General features: G+C 36.1%; 1 protein-coding gene across 4 annotated transcripts in view; it reads right to left on the bottom strand.

Moving 5' to 3' along the window:
• Positions 1-27359, bottom strand: part of Khc-73 (Kinesin heavy chain 73) — a 734708-nt gene that overhangs the window by 690221 nt on the left and 17128 nt on the right. The gene's annotated exons all lie outside the window — the stretch shown is intronic.

The raw sequence follows: 27359 nt of genomic DNA, 5'->3' as shown, positions 1-27359 counted from the left end.
ATATGGATATTTAAACATATTTTTGAAAATGGTGGCCGTTTATTTCGATACAGGCTTCAGTTCTTTTGTGCATATTATCGCACTATAGACTATTGCATCTAATTCCAATTGCCAGTTTCGTCCTTCGTACTAGTAACTCATGTTGAAATAATTTTGTACCTAGTCTATAAAAGAGTACCTTACGTACTGTAAATTCAATCTTCACTTCTGCCCGACCCGCACAGATAAAATTACTCAGACATGCTATCTACTGTTCGTCCAAGTGGTTATGCCGCAGGATCGTAGAAAAGGGGGGGGGGATCACGTGACAGTTAATTACTTAACGAGGCCCTCTTATTTAAGTTAGGGCCTATTTTAAACAGTTGTATAATATTACGTAAACGTCCAATTCCTAACAGAAATTAATGTTTTCAGAAAAGAGCTAAGACAACCCAGCTTTTACAGAGGGGTGTGCAGAAACAGGTGGGGGAAATCGAGATGCGACGTAGGCACACGGACAGTACCTGTGCGAAAATATGATTCAATATTGAAAGCTCTTTCGTCACTAGAAAACGCGAACATATTTCTGGAACGTACTATACTCACTAACTCAGTGCTCTTTACTATACGCGGCCTTGGTTCTGTCTGGAGGACAGTTGGAACTTCATTAGTAGAAGGGGTGGGAGTGAAGTACATTCAAAAACTCAGGTACAATAAAAATTGAAGTAAAAATAAAATGATGTCCCTGTATATTTTTATTATACACTGTTTCTGGATTACAAGGGGGTAACAAATTTCTCAAATTTGTGGTTCACTAAATAATAGTGCGATTCTTAATAAATTGTCATTAAATTGACTGTTAGTTATCGTTTAATTAGACATCTTACCCTTTATTTCGAGAACTAACGTCATCACACAGCCTTCATGAGAGTTGAAACCGCGTCCAACTGAATGCAAAATGTTTATAAACCTATTCTTCGACATCCTAAACCGACGTAACAAATCAATAATGTAATAAGTTTCTATCACATTAAAACTAGATAATTTTACTCATTATCTTGAAAAGTATCCGTCTTGCAATATGTAGTTATTATAGTCCCGACGCTGTTATTTCCGGCGTGACTCCGCCTTTTTGCTTACGTCTTAGAAAGTGAAGGCTCTATAAAGTCTAGGTAGGTAGTATCGTTCGCCATTTTTGTTCTTACGTTGCCGAGCTACCATACGAGGAATCTATTGGCCACACCGTTAAACATTATCATGTCGTAGCTCCTATGATAATCAATCAAACGCGCTGTAATTCAGTAAATAATTGAGCGGCAAATAACGTCTTCGTGTGCTTTCTGCGAACGCCAACGAAAGAGCTAAAATGGCGGGCGATTATATTAAGTATTTATCGAGCCTTAAGAAATGAATCCGCGAATCACAAGACGCACACGTTTAAATGTAGCCGACCTGCAACGCGATTGGCTGCCGGAAATTACAGCGACGGGACTATAGTTTTCCCATCAGATGTCTATACTGTATATTCGTCGTTAAATCGGGTTTTTCTCCGGGTTCTCCAGTTTCCCTGGTATAGACAATGACATCACTTCGCCAATATTTCTCCATTCTCTCACCATTTCATCAAATTTTCTCACATCACCAGTCGCCAAGCCGTGGGGGCACGTGGAGTTGCCTGGATGGGACCGTAGATCAGAGGACCTCAGAGAATGAGGGGCTATTGAGGGTTAAGCATAATACGTCCTCCGATGTACGTCTCTCCCCAAAGGTCTTTTTCCCTCCGGTCTCCCAACTAACACTCTATATGCATTTCTGGATTCGCCCATGCGTGCTACATGCCCTGCCCATCTCAAACGTCTGGATTTAATGTTCCTAATTATGTCAGGTGAAGGATACAATGCGTGCAGTTCTGTGTTGTGTAACTTTCATCATTCTCCTGTAACTTCATCCCTCTTAGCCCCAAATATTTTCCTAAGAACCTTACTCTCAAACAGCCTTAATCTCTGTTCCTCTCTCAAAGTGAGAGTCCAAGTTTCACAACCATAAAGAACAACCGGGATACAGCATACTGGATTATAAAAGCTTCTCAACCGAATAATAACAGGCATTTCCCACATTTATTCTGCGTTTAATTTCCTCCCGAGTGTAATTTATATTTGTTACTGTTGCTCCAAGATACAACATTCATGGTAAGTTAAATAATTCTGTACCAAACTCTATTACGAAATGTCCAGTACTGCATGTTTCCAGGCCTCGACTAGGAGCGGATTAACTAGTAATGAACCGGATCACTTTTGAACATGAACCGTCTTTCCGAGAGGCTCTCATACGAATATGGGTTGCTAGAAAACAGGTCAAGTGCTTCGCAGTCGTCGGATTGTGCAGAAATTTTCTGTTCAGAGTAGTGGAAGGTCGACAAAATAGAAAACAGACGAGGAAACGTTATCTTTACGTGGAATATCTGAACGGGAATAGTAATATGCGTTACAAGAGCGGTATGTTGAAGTTCTCATGTTCGAGGAAAAGTTTGAAAAAGTGAAACGTAGTTGAGCTTTTTTAATTTCCGAGAATTGAAAGAAAACATACCGCTTGTGTATCGTACATTATTTTATGCGAAGATCGTTTATTACATACCTAAAAGAGGAATTTCTAATTAGTTGCAATGAAATCTCCATCTTGGTTTCTGTTCAATGACGGCAAATTTGCAAAACAAAAATATCTATCTTCAACATTGTTGCTTTAAAATGTTTTCTGTGTTTACTATACTCCAGCAGGCCGTGATATACGTCTGTCTTTTTTTCCCCCCCCAGTCTATGATGAGTCTGGAATCTTGTTGATTTTTTCACGGCTTCCTTAATGTTACTTGCATCACGAATGCAATAACTTTAGCGGGGTTGTAGAGTTTACTTAATTTTTGCAAATATTTAAAAACAATAATTAACAGTGCAATTTAGGTGAAATTGCAGTGGTAAGTTTCCAATTTATAATTATTACTATATTGAACGTCTCTAAAAATAATATACTATGTTAAAAGCCTAAAGCAGTAAAATCAATATGTCACTTAAGCGGTAAGAAGAGGGAAATTGTTGTGTGTGTTAGGTTGGGAATACTGAATGTGGAATTTTAGACTTTCCGCGGATTGGTTTTGTGCGGAAACCAAGCAAATACGCACGATCTCGCACAAACACTTTTTATTTTAGGTCGATTGGTCTTGAATCTTTTCTTCGCGAAATCATTTATGCTTTGTCAGATAATACACAACAAATGAATGAAAACTGAAGGTCACTTAGCACTGTTATTCTAAGTTATCTATGTGGCATAACCTAATTAAACCTAGCATAGCAAAACCTAAAATATCCCTGCCTACATAGCACAGCCTAACCTAACCTAAATTATGCTAACTTAAGTCAATTATCTTTCACTAAAGACAATACTTTTATATACATTTATGAATTCCCATACCTATTCTTTGATTTTGTGATTATAAATGCCGTGATGGCTGCACATCTTTTTTTTACTTGGTTATTTAACGATGCTGTATCAACTACGAGGTTATTTAGCGTCGATGGGATTGGTGATAGCGAGATGATATTTGGCGAGATGAGGCCGAGGATTCGCTATAGATTACCTGACATTTGTCATACGGTTGGGGAAAACCTCGGAAAAAACCCAACGAGGTAATCAGCCCAAACGGGAATCGAACCCGCGCCCGAGCACAACTCCAGATCGGCAGGCAAGCGCCTTAACTGACCGAGCTTCTCAACCGAATAATAACAGGCATTTCCCATATTCTGTGTTTAATTTCCTCCCGGCATCTAACAAACATTAAAAAATTAAACAAATTGGATTAAAATTGTAAAAATTTCAAAACTCAATCCTAGTGTCTCTTAATTAGAATCATATAAAAGTGTTAGCATAATTTTGCGACCTCATGTTATAATGAGAATATGTGATCTTGACACGATTTGTTTTTTATTTTAAAATATTTATTTTTCGAAGAAAAGATATCTTTGAATTCATGGGAAAGTGTTGTCTTTGACATTCGATACGTATTATATTTAGGATGTATCTATCACATGACAGGTTCACTGATTAAGTGTACAAATAACAACTCTGTGATCGACGTGATTTTCTGTGTCGCACTATCTTTCTGATAAGGAAGAGTTCTTCAAAGCAGGGAACTTCCTTGTGAGTTAGGGTATACATTTCTGTGTCAAATATGCATTGCACGCAGTTTTTGTCATTCGGGAAATATTAAATTTTTTGTATGACTACCATATTACCGTTAAAGTAATTTAAGGCTATGTAAAACGTTTGCTGGGATGTGATTGAGTATTTTTATAAACATCAAAGTGTTTTCATTATGTTGTAACACGTGCGACCTTGTTTGTTTGAAGATACGATACACTGACGTATTGCTTTAAATATTACGGAGTGCAAATAACTTCCCCTTTGACCTAAGAATGTTATAAAATCCTTAATGGCTTTTAAAAGTGTAGAATTCTTTAAGACACTTCGAAAAATAGTAATTTACGACACAAGTGTTAAATTAAAAGGGTGTTTGAGAATAAGATTCTTAGGAAAATATTTGAGGCTAAGAGGAATGAAGTTACAGGAGAATGGAGAAAGTTACACAACGCAGAGCTGCACGCATTGTATTCTTCACCTGACATAATTATGAACATTAAATTCAGATGTTTGAGATGGGCAGGGCATGTAGCACGTATGGGCGAACCCAGAAATGCATATAGAGTGCTAGTTGGGAGGCAGGAGGGAAAAAGACCCTTGGGGAGGCCGAGACGTAGATGAGAGGATAATATTAAAATGGATTTGAGGGAGGTGAGATATGATGATAGAGACTGGATTAATCTTGCACAGGATAGAGATCGATGGCGGTCTTATGTGAGGGCGGCAATGAACCTCCGGGTTCCTTAAAAGCCATTTGTAAGTAAGTAGGTAAAGTCCTATTTTATAAATATTGTATTAAACGTTGCAATTTTATTTAATTTTTTATGTTGTATTTTAAAACAAAATATTTATCGACACTGCCTCCGAACACGAGCTTGCTCAGGCGGATATGCGCTGAGTTTATTCTGTGTATTACAAATGTAATTTTGTATTGTAGTACTTACTTACTTACTGGCTTTTAAGGAACACGGAGGTTCATTGCCGCCCTCACATAAGCCCGCCATTGGTCCCTATCCTGAGCAAGATTAATCCAGTCTCTACCATCATATCCCACCTCCCTCAAATCCATTTTAATATTATCTTCCCACCTACGTCTCGGCCTCCCTAAAGGTCTTTTTCCCTCCGGCCTCCCAACTAACACTCTATATGCATTTCTGGATTCGCCCATACGTACTACATGTCCTGCCCATCTCAAACGTCTGGATGTTATGTTCCTAATTATGTCAGGTAAAGAATACAATACGTGCAGCTCTGCGTTGTGTAACTTTCTCCATTCTCCTGTAACTTCATCCTTCTTAGCCCCAAATATTTTCCTAAGAACCTTATTCTCAAACACCCTTAATCTCTGTTCCTCTCTCAAAGTGAGAGTCCAAGTTTCACAACCATACAGAACAACCGGTAATGTAACTGTTTTATAAATTCTAACTTGCAGATTTTTTGACAGCAGACTAGATGACAAAAGCTTCTCAACCGAATAATAACAGGCATTTCCCATATTTATTCTGCGTTTAATTTTCTCCCGAGTGTCATTTATATTTGTTACTGTTGCTCCAAGATATTTGAATTTGTAGTATGTAGTAAATAAATACAATGCAATATAGGCAATAAATAGCTTCCGAGTTAATATTGCGAACCTTACTGATAAGCATTTACACAAAGGCAATCATAAACAAAGACAATCGACACTTGTGAATGGCCGTTCAATTATTACTACTGTGATAAACGGCAGTTCAAGTTCAATGCCCGTATAATCAATGCGACAGTCAAGGTGCAAGAAACAGATGGATACAGTTTATGACCTTAACTGCATTTGAGCAATAATAACTTATCAAGTGTAAACAAACTGCAGCGGAAGAATAAAGACTTTCCACTCCGCACAATTAGCGCCACTAATTTTGGTCCACAGTACACTGTGTCCCAAAAGTCGTGCTGGGATTTCAGAGGATATGTTTTGAATGAATAGAAGTAAAACGTAATATTGGTCCCAGATAAAAATAAAGTCCTCGAAGTTTTTCGTCTGTAATTTTGAGGCACTAAAGACAAAAGACGGTAAAAATCAACAAATGCAATAATTATACAAGACGGATGTCCAAAGAAACGTTCAATGTGTTTTGTGGCAGGCAAAATTTGAATCTTTGCACATGGACAAAAAAAATGAAGTAGTGACTTAATTTTAAGTAGGTCTAAGCCTATAATTACGGTGATTATTAGGGAGCGGATTTTTATATGCTAAAAATTTAAATATATTTATTTTTATGTGCTAAAAAGTACGAAAATATTTGCTAAAAATAAAAAATATAATTTTTTTTAATTATGACAAAAATACCTTACTTAGCTCGAAAAAAAAATGTTACTAGGTATTCACCAACCACACTTGAGTGCTAGTATTTGGCCCAGAATTGCAGTGAACAACAAAGAACATCTCCAAATTCTCCATCACAAATACATGCCGATTATCTCTGAACAACGACTTATACTGTGAAAACGATCTTTCCTCATCACAGGACGTCAGATGTGCATATTTAAAGAGAGGAATGCCACGAACACAAACACCGTCAATTTCAACTACAGGCACACCCTCCAATACTCGAGCAACTTTACACATTTTTTTTATATCCACTGTTTTTCCTAAAAACATTCTGGAATTTGTCCCTTAGTACTTGTACTTCTGAACCTGGTAGCGAGTCTAGTTTAATTTCCACGGCACGCACCTCCCTGTTTCAGACAACAGGTTTTTGGATGTTTCGAGTTTTTTTATGGTGTCACACAAAAGGCTTAGATTTGCTAATAGGAAAGCCAGATTGTTTTTTTAAACAACCATCTTTCAGTATATCTTGAAGGATACCGATTGACGAAGCCCGATAACAAGGAATCACAACAAGATATATTGCCTTACTTGATAGACATGAACGAGAGGCGAGAGATTTGTTTAAATTAAATAATGTTCATACCCGAGCTCTTATCTGTTGTGTTTCACAAACAAAGCGTGGAATGAAATCATCTTCAGCAACAATAAACATTCCTAAATATGTATTGCAAGATCTCTCCTCGTTCACGTTCATTTATTCTCTAATAATAACACTGATATGCTGCCTAGCAGTTCTCAGAACTTGAGCCGATACTATTACAAAAATGGATCACGGGTACACCACACAGCGCTTAGAAACACGAAGCAACCAATAATTCTCTAAAAAGATAACGTACTTCTGAGTGATATAATTGATTTAGTTTTAAAATATTTAAAAGTTCTTGTAAAAAAATTATTTAAATAAAAAAACTCCAAGATTTATGTGTTTATAATACATTTCCTGAAAATACGATGTATTTACATAATTTTTTTTGTGAAAATATGTGTTTTTATGTGAAATAAAATTCGGGTTTTAAACTTGAAACTTCATGTTCGGAATTTTTAACTTAGTTAATTGTTCTGTCACACGCAAAAAGAATATTTAATTACATAGGAATCCGCTCCTTAGTTATCAGTGCTCCGTGATCGCTTTACACCAGCATCAATTGTTGCTCAGCGCTTCTTAACAGCGAGGGATGTAAATATTACTGCCAGAATAGTTAGAATAAGGTTAAATACTCATGGATTTAACTCCAGAAGACCATCCACTGGTCCAGAGTTGTCCCCAGAACATCGAATAGCACGCTTGCATTTTGCACGTCAGCACATCCGTTGGACAAATGAAGACTGGAGTTCTGTGTTATTCACACACGAATCGCGATTCAGCCTACGTTCCCCAGATAGACGAGAGAAAGTACGGTGAAGGCGTGGAGAGCGGTATGCACAGAGAAGATCTTTCAATGGAGGCTCTATAATGGTATGGGAAGGCATCAGTACCATCGCTCGTATCAATAATGAATCATTGACGGCGGCCAGATACATCGCAGAATGTCTAGAAGAACATGTCATTCCGTACGCTCCATTTATAGGCGAAAACTTCCAGCGGATGCATGATAATTCTGACGCACACACTGCAAGAACTGTGGCAGATTACTTACAAGAGGTCGAAATTAACACCGTACAGTAGCCAGCATGCAATGCAGATCTGAACCCCATAGAGCATGTGTGTCTTCCACCGTATATAGTCCATACTACAGAACCTTCATTAGGACGTACCGTGGTGCGAACGTAGACTCCGACCACTTTCTGGTCACTGCACGCCTAAGAGTACGAATATCTAATGCAAAGCAAATAAATGGTAGTAGAGCTAAAAAATATAATATAATGAAAATGAATGAGCCAGAAGTGGTACAAAAGTACAAATCTAAATTGGAACAGGGATTAAAACAGATCATATCAATACAAGATAATATTGAAGAGCAATGGGGAAAAAGGAAAAGCAGTAATACATGCAGCTGCAGAACAGGAATTTGGGGAAATGGAATCCCAGCGCCCTAAGACATGGTTTGTCGAGGAGTGTCAAAACGCCACTGAAAACAAAAATATAGCATACAGGAAATTACAACAGGGACATGGAACAAGAAGTTTACTTGAAGAGTATAGGAATAAAAGGAGAGTAGAAAAGACAATTCATAAGAGGAAAAAGAAAGAATGGATGAATGCTGAATTAGAGAAATTAGAACTTTTACGAGACCAGAAAGATACCAGAAATTTCTACAAAGGCATTAACATGGCTAGGAAACAGTTCAAACCAAGATTAACCTTATGCAGGCATGAGGACGGATCTCTCATTAGTAACGACAATGATATTCTTGAGCGCTGGGTAAGACATTTTGACTGTTTATTAAACAGGGGCAGTGTCGGCCAAGCAAGCACAACCACAGTAACAAACCAATCTGCTTTGAATATAGTAAATGATGAAATAGAACCAATAACAATGGAAGAAATTGAGACAGCATTAAACAAACTTAACAATAATAACGCATGTGGATCAGATAATCTAGCAGCTGAATTGTTAAAGAATGGTGGAAGAGGACTAAATCAATATCTGGAGCACATTTTCAACTTGGTATGGAATACTGAAATAATCCCAAAAGACTGGCTCATAGGAATTATATGCCCACTACATAAAAGTGGAGATCAATTAGTATGTGCAAATTTTAGAGGCATTACTTTGTTAAATAAAGTGTACAAAACGTTTTATAATATCTTATACTACAGGCTTCGTCCTTACGTAGAGAACTTATTGGGGGACTATGAAACAGGGTTTCGCACCGGAAAATCTACAATTAACCAGATTTTTATTTTACGACAAATTTTAGAAAAAATGAAGGAATTTTGTATCCCAATTCATCTCCTTTTTATCGATTTTAAGTGTGCCTATGATAGTATTAACAGGGAAAGGCTCTACGTGGCAATGGAAGAATTGAATATCCCAACTAAATTAATTAGAATGGTTAAATTGCTAATGAGTAACACATACAACTAAGTTAAAATACAGAACCTAACATCAAAGCCATTCCAAATACACAATGGAGTTCGTCAAGGAGATGCATTAGCATGCCTCCTATTCAATATTGCATTGGAAAGTGTCGTCAGGAAGTCTGAAGTGCAAACACGGAGCAACATTTTTTTATAAATCCACACAAATATTGGCATTTGCGGATGACATTGTCATTATTGGCAGATCCATGAAATATGTAAAGGAAGTGTTCTTTCCTTGGAACAGGCTGGAAAAGAAATAGGCCTCATCATCAACGAGAGGAAAACAAAATATATATATTTTTTTTTAAATTGGTTATTTAACGACGCTGTATCAACTACTAGGTTATTTAGCGTCGATGAGATTGGTGATAGCGAGATGATATTTGGCGAGGTGAGGCCGAGGATTCGCCATAGATTACCTTGTATTCACATTACGGTGGGGGAAAACCTCGGAAAAAACCCAACCAGGTAATCAGCCCAAGCGGGGATCGAACCCGCGCCCGAACGCAACTTCAGACCGGCAGGCAAGCGCCTTAACCGACTGAGCCACGCCGGTGGCTAACAAAATATATGTTGGCAGATAATGGAAAGATAGTTGACAAAATAGACAGCCTGCAGACATCAGATTATAATTTTGAGAAAGTTGACAACTTTACATATTTAGGATCAGTGGTCACTAGCGATAATAACATGTCCAAAGAAATCTCTAATCGATTAATGAAAGCAAACAGAGCATATTTCGGCTTGAAATATCACTTTAGTTCGCATGCTCTATCCAGGAAAGTAAAAGTTATTCTTTACAAAACATTAGTGAGACCAGTTTTGACATATGCGGCAGAAACGTGGTCAATCTCCAAAAATGATGAAAAAAGACTGGAGATTTTCGAAAGAAAGATTCTGCGAAGGATCTATGGCCCAACATTTGAGGAAGGTCTCTGGAGGAGGAGATGCAACTATGAATTATATAGACTTCTAGGAGAGCCAAATATAATCAATACAGTTACAACTAGCAGATTGAGGTGGGCAGGGCATGTAATACGCATGGACCTAAGTGAACCTTGCAAAAAAATTGTAATAACATCCGGGAGGTCAGAGAAGACGAGGTCGACCGCACTTGCGATGGATTGATGGAGTGGAAGAGGATGCCAGAAAGTTGGGGTGCAAGAATTGGAAGGCTGCTACACAAGATAGAGACGGATGGCGACAATTACTAAGGGAGGCCCAGGCCCACCAAGGGCTGTAGCGCCAATGATGATGACAGAACCTTCACAAGGTCAAAACGTCCTTATTGTCAAAATATCCATACGGTGAAAACGTCCATGTACTAAATGTCCATACGACAGAAAGCCCATATGATAAAACGTTCGTAAGGTGAAAATGTCCATAATGTCCAAGTTCAAAGGAAAATTCTGCTTGAATAGAACACGATAAATTTTTTTCCATAACTCGTACAAATAAGTATTATTAATAATCGGGAACCGGAGCCCCACTTTTAAGATGGTAACCAATACTTTTAAGGTACCTATATGAGAATTTCTCCATTTTCTTTGTACCTGTTGTAGTTTCTCACAGTCTGGAGAATTTGTCTTTGATTCGTCAAATACGTTTTATTCACCAGCTCTTTAATTTGTGTATGCCCCACTCTTGCTTGCAATATTTGTGTCCAAATTTCACTTCATTCACGCTTTAGGCACTATATAAATCGCCAAATGGATGGATGATGTACAGCCAACGCTCTTCCTCTTGCCTCAACACGGTTCAAGATGGACTTTACTTCTATACCTGCTTCATCAGCACTATGTAAATGCTTATCAGTGCCATCCCCCAAAACCCGAATGTTATCCAGGTTGCTGTTCGTTATCATCGCAGCATTACAAATTTTATTTCCCTGCATTGACAATATATTTCTGTCCCATCTCTATTAAAGTCATGATGTTGGTACAGGTATCCACGAAAAGAAAGAAGTGGCTTACCCTTCTGTGATGGCACTAACTGAGGATTTCGTTCCATCTTCAAAAATTTCAGTTCTGGTTAAATCTGTACTGTTATTTAAAGTTATCTTGAACCTCCTGAGCGGGGACAGAGGGAAGGAAGCGCGTAACGCAGGTGGAGCCAACTGAATTGTTTGCGCATGCTCCGCAGCATAATCTCTTGTCAAGAAACATAGAACTATTTCCTTCACTGCGTACCAGTAGTGTTACCATGGAGCAACAACCACAGGGTAGTAATTATGGTGAAATCACACCACCGCGGAGGAAAAGTGACGCTGTTATCCACAGCGGAGAAAGAGAAATTATCGCAAATATAGGCCTAATTAAGTGTTGCGAGGAGGAAAAATTAAACAAATATTTGCTGGAACATCTTGCTAAGGAATATGAAAGAGCGGCTAAATACTCTGGCAAAAGTATTAGTTCCGTGAAGAGAATTAAGAATAATATTGAATTACAACCGAATGAACCTCACACTACTCCGGGAAAGAATAGGTATGTAATGTTTAGAAATTATTGCTATAATAGTTATGTACAATAGTGTGTGTATTGAGAGCGACATAATGAATTGCTGTTGCAAATTATTATTTTCTTATAGTTCTACTAAACATATTATTTCATTCCAGAATTAGACTTGTGTAAAGTTGAAGTGGACGACTTCGATCAACATGTCATTCGGGATCCAATCGAAGAATTCTATCGTGTTCAGAAAGTAGTACCTACGATTAAGAAGATAATTCCAAATGGATGATGCCATTGGCGAAATAATTAATTTTGGAACATGCGATGATGGCAGCAATGATAGGGATATGGATTGTGTATAATTGTAAATTAATGTAAATTCAAATAATAATCCTGTAAAATATTGTTATAAGAATATGTACATATCAGCTGAAGGTGTGAGTCATGCAGGCCTATATAATGTACAGAAGTAACTGTAGTAACCCCTCCATTGCCGGTTCCCAGCCCGGATGAGAGAGGAGTGTACACACGATTATATTTAAATAGTTACTCATTACAGAGTAATTAAAGCTTGCTACGAAACTATGTTATCCTCTCAAAACCGGAGTATCGAGAGGAGATGATGTCTGTATTGAACCAAGTTCTTTTACAGTAGAGAGCCGTAAGGTAAAAGAACCAACGTTTTTTGAAAAGAGTCACGTTACCCGAGGGAGGGGCATCCTTGCCGTGCCGTTACGTTGATGAGTACATGCCGTACCGAGCAGTTCGAAAGACAGACTTAGGGGATGTAAGGTTCAAGATAACTTGCAATGACAGTACTTGAAAAGTTTTACATAGATTGCTATAACTACCTTGAACAATAGATATAGTGTACATCATAGAGCTATGGACATTATAACTCTGGACATCAGAGTGAAGTGGACATTATAGAACTATGGACATTTTGACTCTGGACATCACAGTGAAGTGGACATTACACTACTATGGACATTTTGACTCTGGACATCAGAGTGAAGTGGACATTACACTACTATGGACATTTTGACTCTGGACATCAGAGTGAAGTGGACATTACACTACTATGGACATTTTGACTCTGGACATCAGAGTGAAGTGGACATTACACTACTATGGACATTTTGACTCTGGACATCAGAGTGAAGAGGACATTATACTACTATGGACATTTTGACTCTGGACATCAGAGTGAAGTGGGCATTATAGAACTATGGACATTTTGACTCTGGACATCAGAGTGAAGAGGACATTATACTACTATGGACATTTTGACTCTGGACATCAGAGTGAAGAGGACATTATACTACTATGGACATTTTGACTCTGGACATCAGAGTGAAGTGGACATTATAGAACTATGGACATTTTTACTCTGGACATCAGAGTGAAGAGGACATTATACTACTATGGACATTTTGACTCTGGACATCAGAGTGAAGTGGACATTATACTACTATGGACATTTTGACTCTGGACATCAGAGTGAAGTGGACATTATACTACTATGGACATTTTGACTCTGGACATCAGAGTGAAGTGGACATTATACTACTATGGACATTTTGACTCTGGACATCAGAGTGAAGTGGACATTATACTACTATGGACATTTTGACTCTGGACATCAGAGTGAAGTGGACATTATACTACTATGGACATTTTGACTCTGGACATCAGAGTGAAGAGGACATTATACTACTATGGACATTTTGACTCTGGACATCAGAGTGAAGTGGACATTATAGAACTATGGACATTTTGACTCTGGACATCAGAGTGAAGAGGACATTATACTACTATGGACATTTTGACTCTGGACATCAGAGTGAAGTGGACATTATACTACTATGGACATTTTGACTCTGGACATCAGAGTGAAGTGGAATTATACTACTATGGACATTTTGACTCTGGACATCAGAGTGAAGTGGACATTATACTACTATGGACATTTTGACTCTGGACATCAAGTGAAGTGGACATTATACTACTATGGACATTTTGACTCTGGACATCAGAGTGAAGTGGACATTATACTACTATGGACATTTTGACTCTGGACATCAGAGTGAAGAGGACATTATACTACTATGGACATTTTGACTCTGGACATCAGAGTGAAGTGGACATTATAGAACTATGGACATTTTTACTCTGGACATCAGAGTGAAGAGGACATTATACTACTATGGACATTTTGACTCTGGACATCAGAGTGAAGTGGACATTATACTACTATGGACATTTTGACTCTGGACATCAGAGTGAAGTGGACATTATACTACTATGGACATTTTGACTCAGGACATCAGAGTGAAGTGGACATTATACTACTATGGACATTTTGACTCTGGACATCAGAGTGAAGTGGACATTATACTACTATGGACATTTTGACTCTGGACATCAGAGTGAAGTGGACATTATACTACTATGGACATTTTGACTCTGGACATCAGAGTGAAGAGGACATTATACTACTATGGACATTTTGACTCTGGACATCAGAGTGAAGTGGACATTATAGAACTATGGACATTTTGACTCTGGACATCAGAGTGAAGAGGACATTATACTACTATGGACATTTTGACTCTGGACATCAGAGTGAAGTGGACATTATACTACTATGGACATTTTGACTCTGGACATCAGAGTGAAGTGGAATTATACTACTATGGACATTTTGACTCTGGACATCAGAGTGAAGTGGACATTATACTACTATGGACATTTTGACTCTGGACATCAAGTGAAGTGGACATTATACTACTATGGACATTTTGACTCTGGACATCAGAGTGAAGTGGACATTATACTACTATGGACATTTTGACTCTGGACATCAGAGTGAAGTGGACATTATACTACTATGGACATTTTGACTCTGGACATCACAGTGAAGTGGACATTATACTACTATGGACATTTTGACTCTGGACATCAGAGTGAAGTGGACATTATACTACTATGGACATTTTGACTCTGGACATCAGAGTGAAGTGGACATTATACTACTATGGACATTTTGACTCTGGACATCAGAGTGAAGTGGACATTATAGAACTATGGACATTTTGACTCTGGACATCAGAGTGAAGAGGACATTATACTACTATGGACATTTTGACTCTGGACATCAGAGTGAAGTGGCCATTATAGAACTATGAACATTTTGACTCTGGACATCAGAGTGAAGAGGACATTATACTACTATGGACATTTTGACTCTGGACATCAGAGTGGAATGGACATTATACTACTATGGACATTTTGACTCTGGACATCAGAGTGAAGTGGACATTATACTACTATGGACATTTTGACTCTGGACATCAGAGTGAAGTGGACATTATACTACTATGGACATTTTGACTCTGGACATCAGAGTGAAGTGGACATTATACTACTATGGACATTTTGACTCTGGACATCAGAGTGAAGTGGACATTATAGAACTATGGACATTTTGACTCTGGACATCAGAGTGAAGTGGACATTACACTAGTATGGACATTTTGACTCTGGACATCAGAGTGAAGTGGGCATTATAGAACTATGGACATTTTGACTCTGGGCGATTTAACATGTGCATTTTCAACGTGGACATTATTCCATGGACATTTTGACGTATGGACATTATAATCCTGGATTTTATGTCTGGTAACACATGTGTGGGACAATCTTGGTAGGCGAATTCGGAGACGAGAAGCACCTCTGGAAACTCTGGAAGATCTCCGAGAAGCTCTCATATCAAAATAGAGGAATATCGATCAAGAAGAGATTGCTGTCGTCATCCGCAGCATGTCTCGTCGCTTGGGAGACGTTATAAGAGCCCGAGAAGGAAATACACGATATTGAAAATAAAAATCGGAAGGAAAAGACGACACCAAAAAAAAAATAATAAAGGCATAAACAACGTTAATTTGATGTAATTTGGTTATCAAATAATTTAAAACAAAAACAAATGAAAATGTCTGTACTTATTCTTTCGTTTTCTACGTACTCATAGTTGTGTACGTAAAACGTTGTGTATAAAGTGCAAATTAAAATTAGGGTGACATTTAACCATAAAATTTACTTAGTCTTACGTTAAGAAGTGTTAAAATTGTTTAAAAAAAAAGGTATATACCTTCGACAGACGGCCCGTTTCGACGCTATGTCACGTCATCCTTAGTGTCTCTTGAACAGTGTGTGGTTCAAGAGACACTGAGGATGACGTGACATAGCGTCGAAACGGGCCGTCTGTCGAAGGTATATACGAGTACCTTTTTTAACAATTTTAACACTTTTTAACGTAAGACTAAGTAAATTTTATGGTTTTAACAAAGTGTTAACGAGAACTTTAATCAATGACATTTAACATTTAATTTTTTAAGGTGACATGTATTTATTTAGCCTGACGAGTTACTCCCTTCGTTTGAATTGTAAATTATTTAAAAATAGCGTATAAGAGGGCCTTAGACTAGAAATGTTTAGCTTAAATGTAGTTCTGTTTATAAGTATGCATAAGGATGTAATTATTTGTCTTATTTGAACTGTTGTATCAGTGAAGCGAGGTGAGTCAGTGAAGTTATGGTTTTACAGTGCAGTGAATAGTTCCGATCAGTGATAATTTATAGCGTCAATGAAATCTGTTCTATAGTGTCAGTGAAATGTGTCCTATAGTGTCAGTGAAATGCGTCATAGTTACAATGTTACAAGTTACAGTGAGTGAGATGAGAGTAAAGTGAAAGACTATTGAAACTTATGTACGGCCTATACATATGTAGGTTGTATTGTAAAATTAGGTTATTTTATGTTTTATTATTAATTGTAATTATTGTGTTAAATTATATAGCGTATTCTTATTGTATTGTGTATTGTATAATTGTATTGTGTACTGTAATTTTATTGTGTATTGTTGATATTGTGTTTTCCACTGCCACCGGGTGCTTGCCCACTTGCAGTGTAAATAAATAAATACATACATACATACATACATACATACATACATACATACATAGCTAATGATTCATTATGCCATATCAAAATTCCATATTCGAAGCGTAAAATACAGTTGAGACCGAAAATATGAGGTGTCCGGTTTTTCTGACCAGTAGCGTATTATGTGAAAGCAGACACCAACAGGAAGCACGTGTCCCAGGTGTTGTTCAGTTGTGTCAAAGAGAGTAGTCTGTTATCAAAGTAACCGGAAGTACGACTCCCGTCAGCTCTGGGAGATGTGTTGGTGGACGAAACAGCCGTGGAGCATGTTTCCTATCACAACTTCAACTCCCATCATTCCTCTACTGGTCCATTGTCATCACCATATCTTCAACAACCTTTGCTGCTGTTCAAAAGTATCTGCTCAATGAATTCCTGAAGTGAATGTGTCACAAACCAGCCATTGCATTCGTTCAATTTAACAGAAAGTGACTTGTGTATGTAATCAACAAAAAAGATAAAAGAATGAATGCTGGATCTTCCAGGACATCAAGGTCTTTGAAATGTCCAGAACCCACTTTCACGCGATTAAAAATAAGACGTTTGAAGATTCACAAGTGCAGCTACAAGTTACAGATGTAATAATAATAATAATAATAATAATAATAATAATAATAATAATAATAATAATGTTATTATTCGGTTGAGAAGCCTTTGTCATGTAGTCCACTTTAAAAAAAAACTTTAAGTTAGAATTTATAAAACAGTTATATTACCGGTTGTTCTGTATGGTTGTGAAACTTAGACTCTCACTTTGAGAGATGAACAGATGTTAAGGGTCTTCGAAATAAGATGTTTAGGGAAATATTTGGGGTTAAGAGGGATGAAGTTACAGAAGAATGGAGAAAGTTACACAACGCAGAGCTGCACGCATTGTATTCTTCACCTGACATAATTAGGAACATTAAATCCAGACGTTTGAGATGGGCAGAGCATGTAGTACGTACGGGTGAATTCAGAAATGCATATACATTGTTAGTGAGAAGGCCTAAAGGAAAAGACCTTTGGGGAGGCTGAGACGTAGATGGGAGGCTAATATTAAAATGGATTTGAGGTACAGAAGTGTGAAAATTATTAGAATAATCTTAGTTTTAAAGGTTTTTTAATAGTTCCTTCACAAATATTCATTGAATTGATGAATATTTGTATATAATATTACTATACCGATGTAGGATATATTTACTACTAACAATGCCGGAAAGCATTGTTGTACATTGGTATTTTTCTTATTTTACAATTGTTATGGGAATTCAGAAATTATTATATTATGTTGGCGGAATTGGAAACATAAAAAATTAATTAAGAAATGCTTTAAACAAATTGTTCTTTGCGTTTACATTGTTGTGAAGGTTCAAATGAACGTATACATCTGTTTTGTGCATATAATTTTTTATGTTTCCAATTCCGCCAACATAATATAATAATTTCTGAATTCCCATAACAATTGTAAAATAAGAAAAATACCAATGTACAACAATGCTTTCCGGCATTGTTAGTAGTAAATATATCCTACATCAGTATAGTAATATATACCAATATTCATCAATTCGATTAATATTTGTGAGGGAACTATTAAAAAACTTTTAAAATTAAGATTATTCTAATAATTTTCACACCTCTGTAGTTGGGATATGATGGTAGAGACTGGATTAATCTTGCTCAGGATAGGAACCGATGATGGACTTATGTGAAGGTGGCAATGAACCTCTGTGTTCCTTAAAAGTAATTTGTGAGTAATTAATAAAAATAAAAAAAATGAATGATTCTCCCTCTATACTTGTGAAAATACATATCGTGTATTCATTTCAAAACCTCCAACCTTGAATAAGATAAGGAACATGATTCTGAAGAAAAATACGTCGATTTAGTTTTCGAAGGAGAATTTCAAAACCATTGTTGATTGAATTTTCTTTCCACCCGTTCACTTCCACGTTTAAATTTTTTAAATTGCACCCCCTATCTTCAGACACATCATTTTAAAGGAGATTCTTTTTACTTAGTTATTTAACGACGCTGTATCAACTACTGGGTTATTTAGCGTCGATGGAATTGGTGATGGCGAGATGGTATTTGGCGAGATGAGGCCGAGGATTCGTCAGATTACCTGACATTCGCCGTACCTTGGAAAAAACCAACCAGGTAATCAGCTCAAGCGGGAATCGAATTCAGCGCAACTCGAGATCAGCAGGCAAACGCGCTATCGCCTGAGTTACGCCGGTGGCTTAAAGGAGATGTTAAACCCCAGCCATCTACCATAAAATTAATTTGGTCCATCCATTTCTGAGATAGAGGCAGAAATGTATCATTTTAATGAATTAAAGTTTAGTTGATATTAAACCGTATTATGAAGATACTGTGCTATTGCTGTGTGTACTAGAAAACAAATTATTGTTTGCCTGGAGTTCCTGTTGTCGTGGACGCGTCCGGTGGATTTTTTGAAGTTTATTTATACACTCTTAAAATCTTAATTCAAATTGTGTTCAGAATTTTTGGATATTTATCAGCATGCCGTAGGGGAAAAGTGGGTACAGTGAGACAGGGAGAACAGTGAGACATTTTTATTAGATGGTAAATTTTGATGTTGAGATGTTGGTAACAGTGGAGTTGTATGTTGTTTGAGTAAAGTAACAGTATTTTCATACACGATTTGATTCTAGTTATAAAGGTGAGCGATGAAAAAATAATTCATAATTTTTCACTCTAGAAGTAAAATTTTGGCTTGTGTTTAATGAAGGTTATATTGGATATACAAATGAGATATAAATATGAATGTTTTGTTACCTAATACTATGGTATTTGAGATTGTGTTTGGCAAAGTTTCGTCTTTCTTGTTTTAATTTTGAAGTGATGGCGTCATTTTTAAATTAACTATGCTTAAAGGGAACAGTGAGACATGCCACTGAAGGGTACACTGAGACGTCTCACTGTTCCCATGTACCAATGATTTGCAAAAACAAACTGTAATTATATTACATTTACCGGTAACTAACATTAAAAATGAACATAGTAGTAACCAATTTAGGAACTGTAGCTTAAAATAATGGATACATTACATTTTAATGGTTTCATAAATAAAAAATTATTCACAAAATTTAAGAAAATGTTAAAAAAATAATAAAGAATTACATTAAATTCTTATAATTATAAGCTTTGTTGTCACCAAAAATTAATTTCATTTTTTCGCAAAAATTTGAAATGTCGTAGAAAATTCACTTTTCCAAATGTTCCAGATGTTTCAATGGTTTCGAAGTCAGACATCAAAATGATTCTAAATAAGCCTACAGAACATGTCAAGATAAAGAGACAGCAAGTTTTTGTTTTCTTTTGAAATAAATGTATTTTCTTTTGAAATAAATGTAAATCATTTCAATGTTCGTTAATACAGTAGACACTGTGGTGTCTTACTGTACCCTCCTGAATGGGAACAGCGAGACATTTGCATTTTTTCTACAAACACGTATTGTATATTATGTCCTTTATCTATTAACATTTTTGTTTATATATTATTATACTCCATGTTTTAATGTCTATTTCTATTGCACTTGATTTTAAAAATACTTGAATTATCACTTGCATACATATGTCTTAATATTTTGTGTCTCATTGTATCCACTACTCCACTACACTATTCTTCACATTCTGTTTCTATTGTCATTTGTTATAAATGTCTTGCATTGATTCTAACCCCTGTAATCGTATTAAAATTGCTATTCATTAAACGATACGTTTTTGACTTTATTTCAGGAATGGACTGACCGAATTATTATTTGTTTTATTGACGGGTAGGATTTTTTCACCCCCTTTTAAGTATCTGAAGATAGGGATCCATTCTGAAATTCAAAGTGCGAGTTGGGGGAGTGAAGTGCTGGAAGAGAAAATTCAATCGGCAATGGTGCTGAACTTCTCCCCTCCAAAATTTTTACGACGTGTCTGCACATCTAAAATTATCCAAGGAGGGAAGTTTTGAGATGATCAAACGGTGTAACATTGAAGTGATTCCTCACCAAGTGATGTTTTGTCGATATCAAATTGTAGAATCACGAAGAGTTCCCATGAGCCGAACCAAGAATGCGTGTGCAAATTGTGCAAGAACCCTTGTGAACGATACCACGTCGAAAAGTGCGCTGAAAGACGTTCATCGCTTAATAAGTTTTGCTCAGACTAATAACTCACCTTATGCACATTTGTGCGCATTTAATCTCATTCAAATTGTAGAATCACTCAAGGCTAAATGGTCAATTACTCGTATTAGGAAAATTTTAACACAGCTGATGGATCCACCGCTGTGGAGTAGCGGTTAGCATGGCTGACCATGAAAACGAGCGGGTCCGGGTTCAAATGCTGGTTGGGACAAGTTACCTGGTTGAGGTTTTTCCCCGGGGTTTTCCTAAACCCATCAAGAGCAAATGCTGGGTAACTTTCGGTGCTGGACCCTGGATTCATCTCACTAGCATTATCACCTTCATCTCACTCAGATGCTACATAACTATAGCAGTTGATGAATGGTCGTAAAATAACTAGAAAACATAGCAGATGTATTTCTTGCACAGATAACTGTGTGAACACAAAGAACTAAATTCGCGAACTCCAACTGCATGATATTGTAAAGCCACATAAATATGCAATTTCTAGCTTATTATTAATATATACTAGTGGCTTATGCAGCAAATGCTGCTGCAAACTAAGTTCGTTAGACGTTCAAATAAATTTTTTTCAGATTTATTTTCAATGAAGAATACTTGTCTTTTTAGTAGTTATTTGCTTCCATAATAATGAACATACTCCCTCTGAATGGATTTTTTTAGGCCAAAGACTTTCTCTTGAACCTATCCACCTTCAGTTTTTGAGTTTCAACGCGAAAACGCAAGTATCAATGTCAGGACGATAGCAGTAGCTATTTCAGGTCATTGTGGATTGTAGGCGAAAGTTAAAAAAATGTCAGGTTTGCTAAGCTTTCGAACAATAGCATTTTCGTATAGCTGCTTCATGTAGAACTTGAAATGTAGAGCGTAAAATCATTTTATCCTACTAAGAGATCTTGCTGAAATGATCTGGAGACTACAAAATTTTCTAGGCCTCTTGTTTTATCAGTAAGTAATACCTTTTGATCTTTCCTTAGGAACTGTAATTTTTGCGCTCTCTCGAGCCAATACTGAAGGCAATGACACATATCAATATCTACACTACCCCGCCATTAAGTATATGAAAAAGACCCAACCCCACTGGGCTAATAAGTATAAAAATATTTGATTTTTAATAACAATATTATCTTACTTAAGTTTTGTAGTTATATACAGCAGCCACTCAGTAAATTATAGAAATGACGATCTAAATTAAGATATTCTCTACATTTACTTACATAACCTCAAAACGTTTCACTTTCATGTCATCAATATAGCATCAATATTATGCACAATTAATGAAAAATAGATCCATCATGATATTAACTGTAATAATATTTAATTTCTAATGATAATAATGTCATCAAACCACCTCAAGTTTCGTAGATTTGAATATCCAATACACAGCAGTACTCAGAAAATTGTTATACACTGCAGAATCAGTTTTTAATAACAAATTGAATTGAGCTCTAAATATGTCGGCAATCCTGCAGGTCATGGCCTTCGTGTAATAGCCTATTGTTTATTGTAGTTTGTGTTTTGTTCTGAAATTCAATCAAGTCGGCCGTGATTCGATAAAATTAGTTCTCAAAACTGACAACAGATGGATTTTGGAAAATAGGAAAATTATGTAGGAAAATTGACATTTCACTGAAAACTACTACTTTTCCGAAAAACTTTGGGTTCCAAGCTTCAAAATGAGGGGCCATTTATTAAAATCCGTTCAGCCGTTTTCCCGTAATTTCCGTATATATCGCGAGCTTGGTTTGACAAGGTTCTGACAAAATCGGTGAAATTGAGATTGTGTACTCATAACCTTCCATTCAATCAGATCTTTATAGGAAACTGACTTTTATCGTTATCTGTTGACAAACAAAGAAATTAGTACTGTGCCATAGTTCTATCTGCAATGAAATTGGTTATTTTTTTAATTTGACAAGGTTGTAACTACAAAACCATAGCTCATATTTTTGTTCTGCTGTGTTGGCGGTTTAAAAGCACATTCCTGTTACTGAAACGTTCTTTGTTATCTACTCATTGTTGGATACTCGTATAAATAATTTTTCCTGAAGTGACTTTATTTATAATCTGTTAGATTGAATCTTATAATACAGTCATGAGTGAAAATAAATCCGAGCAAGATATTTTCTCGAACAGTGATTCAGATGATTTCGTCCCACCTACTTCTACCGAGACCAACCAGTAGTGATGAAAATACTGCTAAGTAATAAATTGAATTATTTCTGTAACTACAGTGTGTCCAAAAAATCGAACCAGTTAACAATATTCGCAAGAATTAAATTTGTATGAGTATCATAGTTATCCATTAGACATTGTTGTCACATACCACATTCCGGAATTAGTTTTTTTTTAGAGTAACCTTTATTATGAACCCTTTCTGCCATATCGCATAATATTATAATTGTGTTATTTAAAATTTTGTATACACAATGAGCTCAATTAATTATTTTTATTACTATTTTCTGTTGCTGTTATAAATGTGTTACTTCTTGGCTAACAGGAACATAAAACTCAGAAAGTCTGTGGGCCTATAAAGTAAGTAATTTATAATGTTATTTTAAACATTAGAGGAAGAACGTAAAAAAGAGTTCATGACGTAAAAAAACTAAAATTTCCTACATTATGTGAAGATCTATTCCTCAACCATCGAATATTTATTGTGCGACAGCAACAGCAGAATATAAAAGTAACATTACAACAAACAGTTTTAAAACGGATGTTGATGAAAATTAAGTAGAAAGAGGGAGTACGATTGGAATTGAAACTAATTCAAATCGTGAACCACTTCAAAATACACCAAAGAAGAAGAATGTACGGAATGTTATGGCCAAGCCAGTATCGTGTAAATGTAATATGCGGGAGAAAGAACATCAGGAAGGTAAGGTGTAGACTATGTGAAACGTAGAGAGGAAAATCTGTTTCATAAGAAACTGTAAATATACCAAAAATGTCAGACAAAAAGCAAATATAAACGTAGCCAAAAATACTCACAAAGAACAAGTAGAGTTTCATAGAAGCTATTATTTTCTGCAGTCTGCTACTCTCCAATAGATCTAATAAGACTGTTAAAGCAGGTGAACAGTCGTAACTTTTATCGGGTAATACAAATGAGAGCAGAAGATATCAAGGATTTTTCAGTAACTGTAAAGCTATTAAATAAGGACCTACAAGACTGTTCTATTCTCCCAAGATACTGTGAAGTTCAAAAACACATATGCCTTATCATGAAATCAAATACAAATTAACCCATGAGGCAGATGAACAAAAGAAGTAGCTAATATCAATTTTAATGAACACAGAGGAGTGTTGAACCCTGTTCCACAGCATCAATACGTATTTTGAATATCAAACCAAAAATTCAAAATAAGAAAATTGAACTCTCACATTTGAAAAAGGACATAAAGCAGCTATCTCTTTCATGGCTCTGCAAGACAAGTTAGTACTCAGCGACCCACTTAGTATAGACTAAATACATTTTTGTTTGAAATAGTGTCACAATCCAATATTGTTTTATAGTTGATACCATAATGTTCTTTTTTCAACATAGATTTACGGTATTTAAATTTTTTTGTCCCTATAATCTGGAGTTGTAACCAACACATTTTTTGAATAGTGATTGAAAAGTTAGTTTGACAAGGTTCTATGTGCACTTACACCTTTGTAACTTTCCTGAAGCGTCAAATTTCAAGTGACAAGGTTCTAACTGCATTTTCGCTACCTCAGATTCTACGATTTAAAAAGAAATTTTTTGAAGAGAACTCATTAAAACTAGTTTCCATTGATATCTAAGAAGGTATATAAAATTATTAGGAAAAATATTCATAAATAAAAAAGTTATAGTATAATGAAACTTTAAACTCAATTTTCTCAGAATAATGGTTTTTGCAGTTAGAACCTTGTCAAACCAAGCTAGCGTTATATAATTTGAACTGGTAATGGAAATTACGGGAAAACGGCTGAACGGAGTTTAATAAATGATTCCTCATTTTGAAGCTTGGAACCCAAAGTTTTTTAGAAAACTAGTAGTTTTTAGTGGAATGTCAATTTTTCTACATCATTTTCCTATTTTCCAAAATCCATCTGTCGTCAGTTTTGAGAAATATGGCTTTCAGAATAAAACAAAACACACACTACAATAAACAATACTACCCGAAGGCCATGATCTGCAGGATTACTGGCATATTTAGAGTTCAGATGGCGTATAAAAATAATTTACAGGTCTGATTCTCTAGTCTGTAGATTTCCGAGTACAGCTGTGTATTGGGTATTAAGAACTACAAAACTTAAGAATGTTTGATGAGATTATTACCATTAAAAATGAAATATTATTATAGTTAATGCAATATTATGTGAGTAGACCTATTTGCCACTAATTACCAGACATCGGATTCTAGGGCAAATGCCTATTTTGTTTCTTTAGGAGAAAAGTAAAAATAATTATTAATATTTGTGTTTCGTGGAAATTGAAAGGTATTCAAAGAGTTTTATAGTGCCCTAAAATGCCCTAAAACGGTTATTAGAGCCTAATTTGTTAATATTCGCCTAAAAATGCCTAACTCACTGTAAAGTTTCGCATTTTACTCTTACTTTTTATAATTTATACATGCATTCACTGCGAAATTTAAGGCATTTAAAAAGTGGAAAGTTTGCTTCACACCGGCCATGAAACCATTGATAAAGGAAACAAAATGTTTTGAATCTCACGACACTCGCAATAGATTTCACCGAATTTAACATGTTTGGAGGCATAAATGCCGACAAAGAACCAACCTTAGTTTTGAAGCAGGCAACAATCACAACATGTGCTGCTACCGATTCAGAGATATACTATACTATAAAAATGACTGTTTTCGGTCTGAAACCGATTAGCTGTACTGCCCTTCAGAGTGTCATAAAATCACAATTTTTGGAGAAAGAGTGTTTTTGAAATATTTATGAAAAGTCGTAAAACTGCGAATTAGTAGGGTAAACCGTTACAAAATATTTAAAAGAATGGCCCTCCTAGTGTTAACACTACCAGGAAATGCAACAATAAGTGGAACTTTGTATTTTTGTCCAATTGAATCTCAATAACAACGGTTCATTTGAATGCTCGTTAACAATTGCTCTTTCCCTCACCTTATTTGTGTTGAGAAGTTTTGAGCGGTAGGACGTTTTCCTGTGAAGTTTAACGCGATAATGCCGAAAAATATAAGTGCAAAATCTACATTGATCTGGCAATAGCTAACAGAATATTCAGAATTCACTTATGATGGAAAAATAATATTCTGCAAGATTTGTAGCAAACAGGTATGTAACAATAGTTGAAATATATAAATTCTATTAATTTTAATGAGTAGGCCTATACATTGACTGAGCTATCCTGAGGTATAATTCTTTTTAAGACCACTACACTTTAACCTTTTAAATTCCGATAGTTAAAGTATTTGCAGGTCATTAAAATTTTGATTGTTCGAACCCACTAACTTTGTGATAGAAATACGGCAATACAACAATTAGGATTTTATTTTAATTCAGTTTACTTTACATTTTTAGATTTCGCAAGAAAAGAAGTGCCACCTAAAGCAGCACGTGCAAGGAGCGGCTCATAAGGCTAAAGCTCAGCAGAAAAATCAATTGCAACAAACTTTACTAACACAGCCTACTTCATCCAATCTCAGCAGCAATTTCTATGCTGATTTAACCAGAGCGTTTGTTGCTGCTAACATTCCCTGGAATGCAATTGAAAATCCGGTTTTAAGACAGTTTTTACAAAAATACTGCAAACAAAATACCCCATCTGAGTCGACCCTAAGAAAAAATTACTTAGACAGAATATACAATGAAACTTTAGCTTCCATTCGGGAGGATATAGGTGATTCTTACATATGGGTCTCTGTGGATGAAACCTCAGATCCTATGAATAGGTATATAGCAAATATGGTAGTAGGAAAACTTAGTCCTGATGGACCTTCGATTCCACACCTCGTATGTGTTAAGGAACTTTCGAAAGTGAATAGCCAAGCCATTGCTTATTTTGTAAATAAAGGCCTACAGTCTTTATACTCAGGTAATATAGACGATTCTAAAGTTCTGTTGTTTTGTACTGATGCTGCCTCATACATGGTTGCTGCAGCTCCACTTCTTAAAACATTTTATCCTAACCTCACGCATGTAACCTGTCTAGCACATGGCCTTCACAGGGTTTCTCAAACAATCCGGAAT

The sequence above is a fragment of the Periplaneta americana genome, chromosome 3 (genome assembly GCF_040183065.1).
Source record: "Periplaneta americana isolate PAMFEO1 chromosome 3, P.americana_PAMFEO1_priV1, whole genome shotgun sequence".
In the NCBI taxonomy this organism is placed as follows: Eukaryota; Metazoa; Arthropoda; class Insecta; order Blattodea; family Blattidae; genus Periplaneta; species Periplaneta americana.
The sequence above is the reverse complement of the archived record's forward strand: the minus strand, read 5'-3'. Positions and strand labels throughout refer to the sequence as shown.